This window comes from Xenopus tropicalis, chromosome 4 (assembly GCF_000004195.4).
Source record: "Xenopus tropicalis strain Nigerian chromosome 4, UCB_Xtro_10.0, whole genome shotgun sequence".
Classification (NCBI taxonomy): Eukaryota; Metazoa; Chordata; class Amphibia; order Anura; family Pipidae; genus Xenopus; species Xenopus tropicalis.
The window spans coordinates 71,590,248-71,608,514 of record NC_030680.2 but is presented as its reverse complement, the minus strand read 5'-3'; the positions used below and the strand labels follow the sequence as shown (position 1 = coordinate 71,608,514).

Genomic DNA, 18,267 nt, shown 5'->3' with positions numbered 1-18,267 from the left:
TCAGGATCGTCAGCCTGCAATGCAAGTATCAAAAAATGACACATGTATGGCCAGCATTAACTGTCATTTTTGCTTTGAGTTCTCTCTTAGATGAATGAGCAACAAAACAATCCCTGTTGCAAGTTCCTGCTTATAGATACACAAATAATGGGGTGTAGATAACTATTACGAGAAGATCTGCTGTGGCACTGCTGCATCAAGCTAAGTACACCAAATGAATTCTGAAGAAAGATTGATGGCAAAGTATTATAAAATTTAACAAATTACATCATTCTCTGTCAGTGCCCATTTATAAGCATTGCATAAAATTCAACTAGTTTCTTGCCATTGTCAGACGAGGTGTATTAGTAATCTTAAGAAAGTCAACTCTCAAATATATGTTTGAGAGTATGTTGATGTTGTTTACCATTTTATGACTATATCTTGGAACGAGATCCATGATGTTTCATTGAATTGTTGGTATTTTTCTCAGTACATTTTATTTTGGTAAAGATAAGTGATTGCTAATTATCATTCTTGCTTTGTGTATATATATATTGTTTAATAAGTATTATCACAATAGTAGTTGCAGTTTCATTGAATAACATGATCTATTTTAAAATATGATTACATTGTGCCTTTGCCTGTTTTTTTTTTGCACTTTGCACCTTGCCTTTCACATTGTGAATGAGTCTTTATATCTTCTAAAATAAGAATTTCACTTTTAAAAATGAAATCTGTACATTAAGAATAATAATTAGTGACAATACAAGTATCTATGAATAGAATTATTTATGCTGGGGGAAGAAGCTACACCTTAATATGGATCTAGCACATTTTAAGCAATAGATATAACTACTCACTGCTCAGCCTGCAACACTGCTTGTCATCAACATACAATGCTGCTTTGACATCCTTACCCCGGTGGTTTCACAACAGTTCACACTCCCAGTCATGTAGTTTGAAGGATTAACACCTGCATTAATTAGAGTCATGGTACCATTGTGACCTATAATTAAGTGCTGGGTAAGCATGAAACGCATTAGGCTATATGCACGGGGTTTAAGTTATTTTTAAATGTACTGTAATAACAAAAAGATTTTTTAACTTTAACATTGGTGCAGATTTATATTTGTTAAACATTGTGACTGGATCATACCTTCTTACACCTGTCAGTTGTGGCCAACACCTAACTGAATAAGTTCAATGGAACCATTGTGATTGGATGCCTGTAACTGTACTACCCTCAAGGGTTTAAATGCTGGGGAATTCCCTACCAGTCATTTGAACTAAAGAAGCCACTTGGTTGAGTGGTGAAATGTTTTCAAGGAAAAAGGAAAAAAGTCCAGTTGTTTTAGACTTAATTCTACTAGATACTGTATATCATGACCTGGATGAATGAGAATCTTCATAGACATACAGTATTACTAATAACCAAAGAATATTATATACATAACTAACTAAAAAAGTATGAATTGAGCAAAATGGTCTATTCAGTGACATTAACTGCTTGTATTCTCTGCTGATTACTGAGATGAAATACATTTGTAAATCTGTGAATCAAAACAACGGTAAAAAAAAATTATGAATGACTAAGAACCCTGCTTAAAAAACATCACTTTAGTGGTTTGCTACTGAGTACATTTTGCCACTTTCTGTGGATGTTGGAACTGACTATTTATAAAACTTAAGAGGCATGTAGCCCTTGATATGCAGGAGCAATGTAAAGTTAATTGGAGTAGCATTTCAATGACTTCCTTAACATCACTGATAGCAGGAAAATATCAATTTCTGCTTCTCTTATTGTGACCAAAAGAAATGTTATTCTACTATACAAAATAATGTGATTCAGTAAATTGATTTCAATAATAAATTGCTTGATGTTAAAATATGTTGTACTAGGGCAAAGTGAGGAAATACATTTTTGTTGCATTCAAATGAAATAATTTTGTCAAAGCTGAAGTTTTATAAATAATTTGGAAAAACAATAACAAATCTGCATACTTTGAATAGCTTGACAGTTGGGCCCAATACTTTTCATTAAAGTTTATATAATATTGTTACTAGGAGTGTTTTCTGTTTATATATCTTAAATTAGAAAAAAGGTTGCTCCTCAAACGGAACTGTTAAAATTCAATTATGAACACCTATATATAGTACACGTTTTAATCACTATATAGCTGTCAGTCCATAGGAATACATTTGTGACAAAATAGCTTTGTGTCACAAAAGTGAAATGTGTTCATTACGTGCTGTAAAATTGATTTGTGCGTCACAAACAGATTTAGTAAAAACAAAATCAATTCTGGGTTCTATAGAAATCTATTTTATGCAACAAAATCTGTTACAAAATCAATATTGTGTCTCCAAATCAATGCTGTTAAGCTTCTTAATTATAAAGATACCTTTTCAAAAATTCTTTTTACAAAACATAAGATTGATTAGATGCTTATAAGAAAAATCCACTTACTTTTCAAACCACATATCCCATACAAAATCTGTTTTATAGTCTTAACTATTAGCCATCATACCTATTCACCAATTCACAAATGATCTATAGTATTCCTTATTCCCAGAGATGAGTAAACTAAACTGAAATTTGTTTCACTGAGACATCTAATTTAGAAAATCCCTATTAGATCTTTTCATACTCCCTATTTTATCATTTCGTCATAAACAAACATTTCCAAATATTTGTTTTGCTGCTTTGTTTGTTGGTTGTTTAATCAGCAATATAGATTATTATAATTCTTAAAGTTCTCAAAATAAAATAGATTTGTTATTTTAACCTGAGGATTTTCCCACGTCTAAGCAGTGAGGGCCAGACAGCAAATTTAGATTCAGGGTTAATGCTTATTTCCCTTGCTTGGTTTAAGACTTGACCAGCAATTCCATTAGGTCACAAGGGGATCACAGCAACAAAAACAGGCATCAGAATCTGTCAGACACATGAACCTTTGAAGGCCCTGTTATATAGATGTCATCAAAATGACGGTGGAAGCACAGTGTGTACAATGAAATAACGCTATTTTGCTTCCCAAGTACAACTCATTATTCATATATCAGGGAATTACTTCACAATATATTGCAAGCACATTTTCTTTTTGAAGTTTGTTTAGGACTTTTCTGTTAGGTTTACTTTGAATTTAATCTATAAATCTCATAATAAGTCAAAATAATTATTTATTAACATATGTCTTCATGAAAAAAAATCCATAAAGCTATTCTTTTGCAGTATTTGCCTACGGTACTGTAAACAAATCTTTTTTTTTTTTACTTTGAAATAATGGAGGTCTTACCTACATGGTTCTGTAAGACTAAGATTTTCATTTATCACACTGTCTTCTAGACCTGTAAGGAATATCTTAATCTCTGCTATCTGAGGGACACATTTTGTATCCCACATTGTCCTGGTTAACAGAGCCACATGAGGGTCAAGATGTACTGCATCTTGTTTACATGAGTCCTTGTGCCTTTTGTAAGCAGATCCTATTTTATGTTTCATCCAAAAGGAACTAAACCAGCTAATGTTAGCTTTTTATTGCCAAAACCCACCAAAGAGAAATCCTGAACAAAATTTTGATTTCTTTTTTTATACTCACCCACAAATGTTTTTTTCAACTTCTTCTATACATTTTACATTTATGGGATCATTATTGATAGGAATGAAAAAACGCATCAAGTAAAACTGAGAGTTCATGGCATTTTTGTTAATTAATTTATCCTTGGACAGAATTAAAACTGTGTAACAAAACTGTACAGCAGTATGGGGTGTGCCTGGTACCTGGTATTCATTTTTGTGGTGCTTCCGCCATACAAGGAATTGCACCTTCTAAAAAATAAACTGGTACATATAGCAATGATAAATAAAAACTTACATTGCAGATCTGCTACCTAAAAAATAATTTAACTGTTCAATAGGAATCAAACAGTTTAGCAATACATTGTCTGAGTGCTCCAGCTCTTATGGGTGGATTAAATAGTAGGACTTATTTATGTCCAAAAGTGCAGTTGTGGCCCCTGCAATTTATCTGCAGTCAATTGTGTTTAAAACCACTTTCATTAAGGGTACTTGCATGAAAAAGCACTGCCACAACTTAGCTTAGGGTTCCCTTCACAACACAGCCTAAATGTGCACAGACATCATCCGCTTGTCACACCGGATATTAATATTCCATGCAGTTGTGTCTGATTTGAAACGAAATGCAAGCTCATTTGTGTTAACTTTGGGAATCAAATGCAATTGCTGTAGGCAATTGTGCCAAGTGTATTTCCCCCTTGTTGCTGGAATTCTGGGGAAAAAATGCAGCATTGTGGGGAAAAACATGGCAATTGTGCTTGGAACTGCACTTTGCTCACTGTACTTTTAAATCTCCTTTGCAATCCCTAACACATTAGTATCTTGACTCTATTCAGATGTTTTCTGGCAGAAATTATAGAGAGTTTTTTTTCTGTGAATCCCAGGGGAGACCCCAAACATGCAGATGTTCCTCCAGCCCACACATGGCCATTCTTAGCAATTGTTAACAGGCCTTCTAGGTACCAGTTTGCTTTAGGCGTCCTTTTCCTTTTCCACCATAGGGCATGCCATGGGCTCTAGTTCTCTTTCAACACTCTTTTCTCATGTTCCTTCAGTGTTCCTTTTCCACTAAATTGGGCTTGGCCTTTAGCAGCTTAATCACTGGCCAAGGGGACTGGGATATGTGGTTACAAAGATACAGTTTGTGTGTGTTTGTACTGTTACACCACACCTGCACCACACCTGCAGAGATTATATGTAACCACATGGGGTGCTGTTAGTACTATCTCTAAGGAATTAAGTGACATCCCAAACAACGCAAATGATATAACAGTTCTGTTTCATTTCATATATTAATTAAATGCAAATATGCAGAAAAAGAATTCTGTGCTTGTAGCTGTCTGTTTAAAGGAAAATATACAACTAAGACAAAAAAATTGTTATTAAGTAAATGCTCACTTATACACAACCAAAGATATGATAGGCCAAAAATAAAATTCCAAACTACTTTTCTTTTTTGTGAAGAGAATTTTTTTATTGTTTAGAGTTTTCAAAAATTCTGTCCTGAACTCAAAGCACTTTCCTAATGTGTTCTGGTTTTGTTGGTCTTGTAAGGAGTACTCTGTGCAGTAATGGCACAATGTCACTTGAGTTCCATATTATAAATCATTTTACTTGCTGGTTAGCGTAATGTAAAATGTTCCAAGTCTCAGGTCATGTAAAGCTTTTTAGCTAATAGAGCAACAGTATATTTCAGGAATTTGATTGACAAGTCACTTGCATTAGATAGAGAGACTAAGTATAGCATCCCCTTTATGCTCTTAGGTTGTGTGCTGCTAAATGTTTGCCTCTTCTATATATATTCCTGTCAACGAAAGCTGCAATGTTTTGCCTTATCTTGGGCTTGAGCATAGATGGAGACAATTACCTGAATACAGAATGCTTTCCAAATACTATTCTCCTTAACGCTAAGAAAAAAGTATATATATATACCTTATTCCAAAGACGCTACCGCACTCCTCCTATAGCGCATATTCCAGTGCTCAGCAACCTCAGGACACCGTATCATCCCTTTATCATAGATATATTAGAAAAAGAAGCGGCACTCAGATCATTGCAAAAATGTGTATTAAAAAAAGGATCACATATGCATATGTGATCCTTTTTTTAATACACTTTTTTTGCAATTATCCGAGTGTCGCTTCTTTTTCTTATTTATATATATATATATAGTGTAAAAAAGACCAGCAACACCGGGATTTCTTGTGAAAAGTGAAAAACATATATCTAAAGTAACATGAACTTTATATATATATATATATATATATATATATATATATATATATGCAGAAGAAGCGATGGCATTATTATTATTATTATTATTATTTTTAGGCTTGAATTTGAACTTTTGGTCATTGTTTCTGGTGTTTTTATTATAAATAAATTGTATTTATAGTGAACATGTATAGGTATATTAAACAACACAATTCATTTTAATGTTTTTCTGTAACATACTTAAAATGGCTCGGCTACTTCTTATATAATTCAGGGCTTTAGAATTTAAAGGTTTCATTGCCCCATTTTTCACTGTGCCTTGTGGAATTGTAGTCTTTCTCTACAATCCAAAAGTAAAAGTTTACATCTAGGTACATCTAGAGTAAAGCTGTTTTAGAAACTTTTCTGCAGGTTGAAGAATAATTATTGCCTTCTGTGTGGTACTGTATCAAAAGCTTTAGTAAAGTCTAAGTAGATCACATCCACTGCCCTCCCAGAGTCTAGGTTTCTGCTCACCTCTTCATAAAAGGCAATTAAATTAGTCTAAGATCTATTATGCATAAAATCATGCTGGCATAATCTCATAATATTCTGACTTTTAATGTTTTTAAGTATCTTATCCCATATTAACCCTTTCCTACTAGTTTTCCTAACAATCCTATAGTATTTAGGCTGAGAATGGGATCCCCATTTACACTGTAGTACCACAATTTGCCACTCTATCTGCATTTCTGGTCCAAAATTCTGCTATTGTTTAAGAACATAAATCCCTTGACACCTAACTTTTATTCTTAACCTTAAACTCAAGTATTTCTCTAAGACTGTCAGTCTTTAAAACTAGAGAAGGCTCAGCTCTGACAGGGAGGAATAGATAAGGAAAAAACTGGAGATCATGCCTGATGTTTTACTGTCAAAGGCGAACACAGTTTTACAGTGATTTTACCTTATGCAAAATGTAGTCCTTACCTTAATTAAAACCTATTTAAAAGTATACATGTGGAAACATTTAATAAATAATAAAGAAATACAGGTCCAAGCAAACTTGAAATTAAAAAGTGCCTAAAGGGAACAATCTCTTGTAAATATACAAATTCTGGAATCCTTTTAGAGGTTCATGATCTGCTTTTTTTTTTAATCTCACTTATACTGCCTCCAGCTATTCTCTGGCCAAAAGGAGTCCTAATAAGCATGCTTGATCTAGACACAAATTACTTATATCTATATATTCAGGCTTAGATTAATTGCAACCTTCCTCCAATTGCAATTTAATTCAGTGGTTTTATTTCCTGGTCAACAGGATGCAGCAATGCCACAATTACCTATAAATAGAAAATCTAATTACACCCTCATACCAGCCTAATTAGCCAATTACAAGTACCAGCAGTCAATTAAACTATCAATCAGAAGTCATTTGTGACAAGAATAATGAACTGACTGACAACAATATACAGTAAACTGGAGCTAAGACAGAATTGCAAAGCACCTGTTCATTTTAGAAAACCAGAGCTGATCTGCCTGTGACAAAATTATTCCATTAATGGGATGTATTTATTTATCAAACATTCAAAAAAAGACCATAACTAGAATTAGATGGAGCTAGTCGTCTGTAACTTGGACTCAACCCAGGTGTTGTGTGCTAATCATTTAGCACCACATTTTGCCACACCAGGTGATTTCTCTGCCAGCATATTTCAATTGGCTGAGAAACATCCCACACCAACCCTGTCAATTTTATAGCTAAAAAAAAAAAAACAAGACATAACATTATTTTCCACTTTTAAATCAGCTTTATGACTATACTGCTTCTGTTCTATAATATTATCAAGTTCTCAGTTTGTCTTTGAAATGTGACCCTATGGAATCACTATAATTATCATACATTATTTTAGTAATTAACTCCTGACCTATAGGACTTTGACAATAACAAAATATTTCCCCACCAAGGGACATGAATAGAAAGAATGACAAATAGCGATATACTTGAGTATACACTAAGGGGCACATTTACTAAAACTTTTCCATCTGATTTCCATAAATGACTTTCATAAATTGCCTTCTATGTATTAAAAAAGTCAGAAACAGATCTATTCATGTACAGTGTATTCGTACATTATAGAACACCAACAAAATTCAACATTTATTTTTGTCTTTTTTCCTAACAACCAATTACATTTTGGTTCCTACTAAAAAAGGTTCTGATGGATCGGCCCTGACAGTTTCTTAGTAATTGTTTATTTATTCATTAACTTATGCTGTGGTATTTTGGCAAACTATAGATGAAGGAAAAAGCCTATCATGCCATCAAAAAGCTAACATTAGGACAGATGGTATCCTAGATTTGCAGAGAGCTCAGGATAATTAAAAGAAGATTCATTGTGTAAGCATATTCACTGCATAGTGCTCTTTGAGCGCCTATATTCTACCATTATTTTAAGTGTATTTTGTACAGCATGATCATATGTCTTACATGTCATTTAACTAGTGTTCTTATAGCTACTGTAACTATTTACAGCAATACTGTAAGTATTTAATGAAATAGAACTCTGTGATCTGTCATGTGTAACATTTTAAATATGTATTTCTGTTTAGAAACATAGCCCCCAATATATGAAGTGCTACAGTATGTGTATGTGCTACAGTAACCCTTAAAGTACTGTGCACTAAGAACTTGTTACATTTGTGCGCTAGTGCCTATGCCTCTGTGCCTTGCAGTGAATTAAAAAATGGGTACAAGGTACGTAGCACAGCACTTAGTAGCGTAAAGGAGCCCCTATATAATGTCATTAAGAACAGGTTTCCAGATGTTGGTACCTGCAGGCACAACACTGAGTTCAAAGTAAAAAAGTAATAATGTGTTTAATATAGCATGGACAGCCATTGTGACATTTCAGTAAAGCCTTGAGAAACGTCACATTGACTTTTCATGCTATAATACTGATATTTATGCTATAATGAAGAATTTTTTTCACTTTGAATTCAGTGTTGATATATATATATAATTTATAGTCTTCCATAAAATAACAGGCGGGACACAATGCGTCCAAGTGCAATATATATTCAGTCCAGCATAGCAAAATACAAAATGCAGTGACATTTTTAGCATACAAAATCCCATTTCAGGCATACAATGAGCCCTTGTATGTGCTTGGGATAATTTGGAAGTGACTTCCAAAACCCTTCTTAATGTATTGTTTCCATTAATCAAGTGATATGTCAGTTGTCTTTCTTAAGGCATACATGTACATCCTTTTACAGCAGTGTTTTTCACATTGGGGGGCTTACTCCCTATAAAAGCTGAATCAAGATGGATGGTAGCCCCAACCCGAAGTCTACTCAGAGTGAGATTAAGGCATGAATGCTTAACTACAAACACTTTCTCTCATAATGGGTCCCAAAAAGGACACCACACTCTACAGAATATTACTGTTTTACATAATTGATATGTTCAGGATGGTGTAGCCTAGAAATGTATTGCTTCTTATTCTTACTGCCTCTTCAATGTTTAAAGCATGCACACACATTCATTTTTCATGCATTTTTGTTTGTTTTGAATACAGGTATTCCTGTTACTAAACCCCTTTAATTGTAAATATTTTCCTCTGCTGGGCTCTTGCTTTCTTGACTACATACAGACGCCCTAGACTTGCTCTATTTCTAATGTTTTAATTTGATCAAATTGAGGTTTGTGGGAAGAACCAATTAAAACTCTCTTAAATACCAGATGTCTGCTGCAAGTAAGTGATTCTAATTTCAGACCTGAGGAAAAAGGTACAGCATGTGAATAGTCACAGCAACCTTACAGCCATGGCCTTTGTGTTATAGCTAACATTCTTTTTAATTCTCTAGACTGTACAGTGTGTTCAGTACTTTAGAAACATGTTTTGTGCATTGTCCTCTGACACACATACAAGCACTCTACAGTTGTTCAGACTGAATCTAGTGACTCACAGTAAATTGACTGTGATCCTTCAGATTGTTAGCAAGCAAGCCTTGGTATAGATATTTCTTTTAATAAAACCAACTTGTTTGCTATGCGGTGTATAAAATGTTAATAGTTAGAAGCAGTGGTTGTCCTTCAGGGAACAATGAGCAAGACTCTTTATACTGTATGCGCCTTAAAGTTTTATGTAAAGATATTGTGCTAGACACAACATAGCAGGTGCATAAAAGGAGTATAACAAACCTTTTAATTTTTTATTTTTCTTTAAATAACTCACCTCTGACTCCAAATGGAAGGGGGTTAAAAGCAACAAGCAGCTGCTACATGAAACACCGAGTTGTTAAACATCATTATTAGCCTCCTCAGAATGCTTAATTCAGGGTAACAATCTGGTCATCTAATTTACATGTAATTAATACAGCTGAGAAACTAATGAACACAATTTGCATATTTAAATGAATCTAAAATCTTAATCAATCGATATTCCTCTCGAACCAGACTGCAATGATTAGCTTTGTCAGCCTGCTACAAGATAGTCTATAGGTCAATTACAAGCCCCTTGCAGCCATCAGAGAACAATGTTGACGGGATTAAAGAGCTGACAGTCCTGCACATTGGAAACTGATGAAGATGAAATATTTTTCCAATCTGAATGTATAAACTAAAGTGGAAACAAAGCACACAAGTTTCATAGGGGCATATTTATTAAGCTAAACAATATATATATTCTATTGCTCTTTATCTGTTATTTTTCTTGCATCATGGTTATGGTATGTATCAAAAACTACATTGAAGTCAACTGGAAATGAAAGAATTTTTGGCATGAAGAGTGACACAGGTTTTTATAAATTAATAATAGAATTGATAACTGGTGGAGAGGCATATTCCAAGCAATATATTTTCTATGCTCAAAATGCCATTAGTAATTAGCCTTATGGTGGCAATTTTACTTCCCCCCTCACACTTTTTGAATGAATTATAGAGATAGTTAAAAATCCACACTTGGCTGACATAGAGACACCATGCTGTTTTTGCAGAGCTGAAGTCCTTGGTTCAATTCCAGCCAGGGCACTAGCTGTTTTTCCTGTGTTTTTAACTTATTTTATGACATATGGATAGATTTCTAGTCTTGTGATGATGTTGAGGTATAAAAAAGAATCTCTTGCTCCAGTACTTAATGAGACAACTGTAGTAATGCTGTGGGAAAATGTGTAAGTATCAGTTTATAGCATACATATTGCTTTACCGGAAGTTTTACTAGAAAGTCAGTACTTTTAAAAAAAAGGCTTTCGTCAAAAATAATTACCTATCTCCTTCAAAATTACAAAGTATATGCAATCCTTATTTCACTGTACAAAATAATTAATGGAAAGGTACAAGAAGAAGAGATGTAACTTATCGATTTCCCTCTTATTCTATTAATCTAAGTAAGGAACATGCAGCAAAATTTGGTCAAAATCACCTGTTCGCCACTCTAAATCACCCCTGATCACTACTAGTTTTAGAATCTACCCTCTCTATCCACCCATTATCCTAATGGGCATGCTAAGCCCCCTCAAATTCCAAGGCCTTATTGCAGGGACCACTACACCCAGTTCAGTAGTTTCCATGGGACCTGCTGCGTCTCATTAGATGCCCTATTCACATGCATCCTATACCATGCTACCAGAGCAAATTTCTATTTACCAACATGGATATTAGTTTGCGTGTTGTATTTTATGGGTAGCTGCTATTGCACTAGAATTCTGGGATAAAAGCAGTATTGTGCGTTGTAAGCTGAATTCATTTTTGACCTTTTCATTTAGCCCTTGTATTTGTAAATTACTCTCAAAGCCCCCAAACCATACACATTCAAATGCTATTGTCCCAAGTTCTCCAATGCATACAGAAAGAAATGTAATTTAGTTTTTCAATAAAACTACAGTTTGCTTTAAAAAAAAATCACATATATAGACAAACAATATAAAAACTGCTTCTATATAATCTTGCTGTCAACATTCTGTTGTGTGAATATTAATGTAAAATGTCTGTACGTGTTTAGATGGTGTCAATTGGTGCCTGGTGCTTCAGTTCTTTTAAAAAAGGTAACAATAGTTTCATCATTGTGAAGGGCCAAGGTGACAAAACTCTTATTTTCTTCCATGTATGGAAAACCATAACAATGGATACATTCAAAAGTTGTGTTCTGGGGTTTACTTGCTAAAATGTAGAACAGATATGACAGACAATACCTGTTCTTCTAATTTAGGTAATGGCTTTTAGAAAACAATTTAGAAACAGCTATTTAAAAAACACAGCAGGAATCCTGGGAAAAGGTATTATTGGTATTATTCATACTATGGTAGGAAGCTTAAGCTGTGTTCCAGATGGATAATTCAGTTTGACAATTATCCAGTTATGTTAAGCAATGGTCAAAATTCTTAAAGAAATTATTAAGTGACCACAAAATCAATGTTCTTGATCGGTAAAATCTCCAGCCCACAACCCAAAATGTGCAGCTGTGGTTTGCTCTCAGGGAAGCATTTCATAGACAAAACCATGATGTTTGATAGAATTAGAGACATTCTTCATGATAGGGTGCAGGACATTTCAAACTGTCAAAATACTAAATTGAAATTGAATAATAAATACATGCACAAACTGCAGCCTGCAAACGTAAAAGCAACAGGGAAAAGACTGCTGTAAGCTGCCCTATATAGGGAGTATTTTATGGGTTATTTATACAGAATCATCCCCTACTTATGAGAGTCTTCTATAACCACTTCTTTTAACCTTTTACAGAAGCTTAAATAAGAACTACTATTCCCAACATTCATAGCATAGCAATAAACATTACAGAAGAATTATTCATTTTGTTACTCAAACCACCAAAATAATAATAAATGGCTATTGCATCAGAGATAGACCTGGCTCTATATACCAACATTATGATTATGATAACAAACTTTTAACAAATCCTAATAAAAAACAGACATTTCACCCTAATACTAATGAGGTTCTCATTAAAGTTAATAAATGGTTACAGTTCTGGTTAAAAACATTGGGATCAATGCTATAAAACATCCAGTAAATTTCTGCTTTATCCAATGTATATACTTTATTTCCCCCCTCTGCAATCTACCTGTTCTATCACCTATACTTTTAGGTGCCTAGTATCTGAATTGTGTACATCACAAGATATAAGATTAGATTCATGTAACATACTAAAGGTTTGCTTTGTTTTGGTAAAATCAGCTATCCATAAAATACCATATATTAAATGTTCACTGCCCTTGTTTGACAGTTGAACAATGGTACATTTTGACTGCACCAGTCAAAAAGTCAAGTGCTGCATTTTCACATTTCACAGTGCTAATAGTTCTGCAACAGATAAACCTTCAGCTAAAATGTCATCAATAAACAGAACACATGATCTATTCCTTGAAGACTCTGTTTTTGGTATTCCATATGGTAAGTACCCTTATGTGCATTGATGGCTTTGAATCAGGGTCCAGTTTTATGTTTATAGGCATCTAATAAATCAGTTTTACTAAAGTGCTTGCCTCCAGTAAGAGTAGCAAACAAGTCCTCTGCATCTGGTAGTGAGTAGAGTTCTCGTTCTACATACAGTAGTGTCTGACAGTAACCTTGTAGTCACCCTTTTTTGGAAACCACTATGACTGGGGCAGCCCAACTGCTGCATATGGCAATGCTCAAGAAAAATGGGCTTTGGAACTGAATTTACTTCATTTTAGCTTTATATGTTTTAAACAATTTTGTCCCAAAAGTGTGGGCCTGTCACCCTTCACAAACTCTAAGGTCAGTATAATTGTCTTTTATATGTGATTGGTGTTAGAATATATTTAAGCACATAACTTAAGATATAAAGGTAAGTTCCACAATGTAATTTCACTTAAACAGTATTAAGCAACATGTTTAATGGATGACCATCAGTTTCCATCTTAATACCATAATCTCCCCCATGTTTATTATTGGCTATATACAAGTCACCCTCTTTATTACTTTAATGGGTGTTAAACTAATCCAACAGTTTCTACAGGATTCAGATTTATATCTGTAGTTCTGTTGATCTGTTCCTGAAATGCTTTTTTCACCTGTGACTGACAGTGCAGGATCTGTGAACCATTGGTGGATTTTGGAATTGTATTTTTTTTATGAACATTTGTAAGTAAATAACTGTTTTGGTCTTTTAATTGCTAAGAGTCATTTCTGGTTAACTCTATAGCAAAGGCAATGTCACAAGCAGGCTGGAAAGTTAGATTATTTTCCTTTAGCAGTTTATGCAGGTAGAACTCATCATGCAGGCCACATGCAAACATATCTCTCAAGGCCTGATTCAGAAATGTACAAAATGCACATGAGGCAGATAGTCACTTTAAATTCAGAATATAATTTGCAAGGCTTTCCCCCATTTTGTGATTCATTGCTTAGTAATAATGATGGACTAGGGTTTATTATGCTGACAGAGGGTCTCTGTAATTCTCTAATATGTTAATTCAGTGGCCTTAGTAGGAGACATGATAATCTTCAGGAGCCTGTAGGTTTTTGCTGGCAGTGAAGCAAGTAAAATAACAGCTTTCTTTCATGACTGACAACTCTTAAATCTTTCAAAATAAGCAGTGATGAATGAATCTGTCTTGCTTCACTTCACCAAAAAATTTGAGAAACTGCTGGAAAAATTTGTGAAATGGCGAAAAATTCGCAAAATGCAGTTACAGCAAAGTACAGGGTTTTACTTGCACCTTCCACTGACATGAGCTCCTGGAACACCGAATAAACCAAGGCAGGATTGTCCACAAAGAGGCAAACATCTTGCATACATGGCATCCCTTACATGGCATGTGTACCATTCACAGTCAGATATGCAAAAAGGGGTCAAGGTACCATTCCTACCAGGAGTCAAGGTACCATTCCTACCAAAGGTCAAGGTACCATTCCAACCAGGGGTCAAGGTACCATTCCTACCAAGGGTCAAGGTACCATTCCAACCAGGGGTCAAGGTACCATTCCTACCAAGGGTCAAGGTACCATTCCAACCAGGGGTCAAGGTACCATTCCTACCAAGGGTCAAGGTACCATTCCAACCAGGGTTCAAGGTACAATTCCTACCAGGGGTCAAGGTACCATTCCTACCAGGGTTCAAGGTACCATTCCTACCAGGGGTCAAGGTACCATTCCTACCACGGGTCAAGGTACCATTCCAACCAGGGTTCAAGGTACAATTCCTACCAGGGGTCAAGGTACCATTCCAACCAGGGGTCAAGGTACCATTCCAACCAGGGGTCAAGGTACAATTCCTACCAGGGGTCAAGGTACCATTCCAACCAGGGGTCAAGGTACCATTTCTACCAGGGATCAAGGTACCAATCCTACCAGGGGTCAAGGTACCATTCCTACCACAGGTCAAGGTACCATTCCTACTTATGCAAATAAAATATTTCTTGCCATATGCAGTCCTATTTATATGCTGGATTATCCTATACATGTGTAGAGAAATTATATCTGTTACACTTATAATCTTCAGCCCTTTGCAAATTTAAATATCATTCCCAATATTTGCTTAGGGGCATCGTTATATAATAAACTGATTGATTTGTTTTTTTTTGTAATAATGAGACAGCACAGAGTACTCAATAATAACTAAGCTAGCATAAAAATAAAGGTAAAACAGTACTATTGTATTTTAATGTTTAACCCCTATACATAATAAAAGGCACTAAGTTTGCCCGTGAGTAGTAACCAGTAGCAACCAATTCGATTTTTGCTTTTAAACAGGTGACCGGTAAATTCTACCTGCATATTGGTTGCTATGGGTTACTGCTCCTAGGCAAACTTACTGTCTTATTTTACATAAAGTGATATAGTAGTGCTTCAAATTATGAAGAGACCATTCATGCACCTAATTCCAAATTATTCCCCATGCCTGTACAGCGTTCTTTACTGTATTTATTTTGTCAAGTGGGATTCTTTTTTGCTTGTAAAATAAACTTTGAAGAACAGCAAAAATTAACATGAAACATTTTATCAAGAATAAATTAAATTACATTTTAGTCAACAAGTGGATCTGGTCACTTTGTTAACACAAAATTAAGCTAAAATCAAGCTCCCAATGCTCCCAGCAGGTTGCTGGATACTGGCAAACATTAAAAGGCACCAGATTTAGAGATGCTTAGAAATATTTAGTATACTCTCTTACAAGGGATGCAAAGTGTGCCAAAGAAAAGATTAGTCTGTCAGAAGATTTGCTACACAGAAACAAGTCTTTTTCATTATTATTTGTAGTCAAACTAGAAAGCGATATAACATAAAGTGATAAAATATTTGTGTATAAAGGTCTTAAACCAAAGCAAAGACAATTATATCTTAAATAAAATATCAGACTGAGAATAATTGCCAGCCTTTAACTACTGTATTTTATACCCAGGAAATAATTCAGAAAAATAATTATCAAGACTATTTCTCTCCTGTATCAGAGGGCGATCTGCTGTTTCCCAATGAGATTTTAAACTTTTTTGCTAATGTTTTACTTATTGGGGTTATGAAATTTCAGGCGTTAATAACTAGAATGTGATAGGGAGTGGGGTTGCCAAGAGGCGGTTAAAGAAGGAAATTCTAGGCTCGAAAATACGAAAGCAAATTTTCAAATATTACAGACTTAAACGAGAAGAAAAGGTAAAATCTGGGGGGGTACCTAAATGTTATGCACCCCCCAGTGGCTTACCTTTAACACCAGGCTAGTACCTGGGGTAAATACCCGCTTGCAGATACCCCGGGCTGGTATGGTTTTCTTCTCACAGGAGCATCAGCCCGGGGTAAAAGGTAAGCAATCAAAGTCATTGGAGGATACCTAACATTTTGGCACCCCCAATTGACTTAGCCTTTCCTTCTCTTTTAAAGGAATACTGTCATGGGAAAACATGTTTTTTTCAAAACTCATTAGACAATAAAGCGTCAACAATTTTGCATTGAAATTTGTGTTTCTTTCTCAAAAACACAGATTTTTTTATATTTAATTTTGAAATTTCACATGGGGCTAGCCATATTCTTCATTTCCCAGGGTGCCACAGCCATGTGACTTGTGCTCTGATAAACTTTAGTCACACTTTACTGCTGCGCTGCAAGTTGGAGTGATATCACCCACCTCCCTTTCCCCCCAGCAGCTGATCAGCAGAATAATGGGAAGGTAGCAAGACAGCAGCTCCCAGTAGAACAGAATAGTACTCAATAGTAAGAAATCCAAGTCAGGCTTGGGACTCCTCCAGTTACATGGGAGTAGGAAAAACAATAGGTTACCCGAAAGCAGTTCTAATGTGTAGCGCTGGATCCTTCTGAAAGTTCAGACTCAGGCACTAAGATGGCTGCCTACACACCAATATTACAACAAAAACAATATATTTGTAACGTTCAAGTTAGAAGGGAACCAGTGTGCGACCGCTGTATGCAAAATCTGACTCCTACAGTATAACAGGAACTCCCAGCTCTTTCCGGTCTTCACCGACGCCCTTTTGGGGCCCCGGACTTTCTGCTGCGGTCCAAGCTGGGGTCCTGCAAACTTTCAGAGTTCAGACGAGATACGAGGTACAGGCAAGGCAAAGGCAGAACGTAGTCGGGGTACAGGCACAAGTCGGGGCTGGCAGCAATATTCGTAATCGGGGTACAGGCAAAAGGTCGAGGCAGGTAGCAAGTATCGTGGTCAGGGTACAGGCAAAGGTCAAATCCGGAAATAACAAACAAAATGCAAGAAGGAAGGGGTTTAAATAGCCGAATTTGGCGCCAAAACCAAAGGAACCGGAAACCTAGAAAACCTGCACAAAGATGGCGCCTAATGCTTCAAGGCGCGCGACTGCGCATGTACGCGCGTCATCGCGCATGTGCAGTAACGCCGTGCCGTCCCTGCCGAACCCGGAAGTGCGGGCCCCTACTAGAGCGCGTCTGCCGGCCGGCGCGACCTAAGGTAGGAGAACGCGCCGGTCCGGCAGAGCGCCTCACAATATTTTTTGGTTCAAGAATAACATTTTAAATGGTAGAGTGAAATATTTCCTATGTAAACAGCGTAATTTAGAAATAAAAAGTATTCCATAAAAATCATGACAGTATCCCTTTAAAAAGATTCAACCATTTAATATGTACCATTTATATACATAGCAATAAAGCAAAGCAATAAACACACAGTATTGCAGTATTGCACAAGTAACATTATACATTATGGTTTCTAAAATATTTCTTCCTGATAAAAATGATAACATTCCAACAATTGTTTCTTGTTCCAATCTCCAGTCCAATCTCTTCACAAACACCTGCTTTTCCTTCCTCACATTTCTATCCACACTCCTACTCAAACCGGTAGTAGGGCATTTGCCCCCCAGGGTGATCTAAGAGTCAGCTAGCTCCATACATGCCAGTTCAGAGCCATCCTCTCCAATGCCAATGAGATTTTTTTCTCATAGACCGCTAGAACAATAGATACAAAGCATGTAGAATAACCCTATTTATTTCTGGGTGAGTAAACTGCTAAAAAGAGACACAATTAGACTTACTATGATTTAAACTGAGA

At 35.6% G+C, this 18,267-nt stretch overlaps 1 protein-coding gene across 1 annotated transcript in view; it reads left to right on the top strand.

The window, feature by feature from the left end:
- The window catches only part of LOC100493356 (ninjurin-2), a 47,151-nt gene that overhangs the window by 28,281 nt on the left and 603 nt on the right, over positions 1 to 18,267 (top strand). The gene's annotated exons all lie outside the window — the stretch shown is intronic.